The sequence below is a fragment of the Mizuhopecten yessoensis genome, unplaced genomic scaffold (assembly GCF_002113885.1).
Source record: "Mizuhopecten yessoensis strain PY_sf001 unplaced genomic scaffold, ASM211388v2 scaffold8839.1, whole genome shotgun sequence".
NCBI classification, from domain to species: Eukaryota; Metazoa; Mollusca; class Bivalvia; order Pectinida; family Pectinidae; genus Mizuhopecten; species Mizuhopecten yessoensis.
The window spans coordinates 249,996-252,254 of record NW_018407747.1 but is presented as its reverse complement, the minus strand read 5'-3'; positions in this window follow the sequence as shown (position 1 = coordinate 252,254).

Sequence of the window (2,259 nt, the reverse complement as noted above, 5' to 3'; positions counted from 1 at the left end):
CTGTATGGATTAACTTACATACATAGTTTATAAAGTATGAATGTTAAATGTCTGTATGGGTTAACTAACATACATAGTTCATAAAGTATGAATGTTAAATGTCTGCATGGATCAACTAACATACATAGTTCATAAAGTATGAATGTTAAATGTCTGCATGGATCAACTAACATACATAGTTCATAAAGTATGAATGTTAAATGTCTGCATGGATCAACTAACATACATAGTTCATAAAGTATGAATGTTAAATGTCAGTATGGATTAACTTACATACATAGTTTATAAAGTATGAATGTTAAATGTCTGTATGGGTTAACTTACATACATAGTTCATAAAGAATGAATGTTAAATGTATGTATGGATTAACTAACATACATAGTTCATAAAGTATGAATGTTAAATGTCTGTATGGATTAACTAACATACATAGTTCATAAAGTATTAATGTTAAATGTCTGTATGGATTAACTTACATACATAGTTCATAAAGTATGAATGTTAAATGGCTGTATGGATTAACTAACATACATAGTTCATAAAGAATTAATGTTAAATGTCTGTATGGATTAACTTATATACATAGTTCATAAAGTATGACTGTTAAATGTCTGTATGGATTTACTAACATACATAGTTCATAAAGTATGAATGTTAAATGGCTGTATGGATTAACTAACATACATAGTTCATAAAGAATTAATGTTAAATGTCTGTATGGATTAACTTATATACATAGTTCATTAAGTATGAATGTTAAATGTCTGTATGGATTTACTAACATACATAGTTCATAAAGTATGAATGTTAAATGGCTGTATGGATTAACTAACATACATAGTTCATAAAGAATTAATGTTAAATGTCTGTATGGATTAACTTACATACATAGTTCATAAAGTATGAATGTTAAATGTCTGTATGGATCAACTGACATACATAGTTCATAAAGTATGAATGTTAAATGTCTGCATGGATCAACTAACATACATAGTTCATAAAGTATGAATGTTAAATGTTGACGGTAGCTATACAGCAATGACAGCTATTCAATACCATTCAGTTCGTATATCAACATTCTACAAGATGATGATGATGATGATGTGTATAAATGACTATGATTGAGAAACGCATGCTTCTGTCTACAAGTGAGAGTTTGTGTGTAATGTCTGTTTGATGTAGATGTAACAAAAAAATTGAGGAAAAAAACCCAATATAAAAAAATATAAAAAAATCTACAAGATGAAAACTCCATTCCTCGAGTTTGTATTTCTACATAAGTTAGATTTCTCTGTATGCCTCATCAAAGGAACAATACTGACGGAATATTTTAGTAATATAAACGAGTCCTTACGTTACTTTACAAGTTGAATGCAATTTCTATTTGGTCTTCAGAAGCTAAGGATAACCAGATGACCAGATAACCAGATGACCAGATGACCAGATAACCAGATGACCAGCAAATCCACCAAAGCAAGCTAGGGGAAAAAGACATCTATCATATGTTTTTCCCACATTTCTATTTCCAGATGTGGGAACACTTTTCTTGTGAGAATACGTTTAGTCGTTCCCAACTATGGGAACAATGTTCCCGTTCTTAACTATGGTAATTTGTTTCGAGATATTCTTCCAACACTTGGAATGACCATTTTCCTCTGAGTACTTTTTACCTGTTAAGTTCTAGATTGTTCTCTTTAATATGTCAACTATGTCATCAACCAACTATCATGCTTTATACACCATAAACTATTTCCCTTGTGGTCATGATATTTCTTTACAGTGACAGTGCACGTGTCAACTGTAAAACTTCAACGTTCCCTCTCTGGGGAAGTTGTATCCTGTGGTTCATGTACATTAAATGTCGCACTAACTCCCGCGCCTAAACCCCACTGTGATGGCTATAAGACTTACCACCAACGGCTCCATGGTGCTCTGTGGACTGGAGGGTCAATACCTTCGACTTTTCAAGTAAACGAATGACAATATATTTTCAGATTTTTGGGATTTAGAGGCCTATAGTAAACGGAATAACAGTACGCGCAGAAATCGCACTGCCAGTCAATCAGCACCCCGCTTTCATATGACCATGGCTAATTGACCAATCAGCGCCGCGCTGACAACTACAATGCTTTGTTTGTGGAATGATGGTGGTGAGATACTTAATATATTTTACCTTCACGGCATGAATTCATGACGTCACTTTATTTTTTCCTTTGATTTCACAATTGACATCATAATAGTACATGTTGCTTATCAGA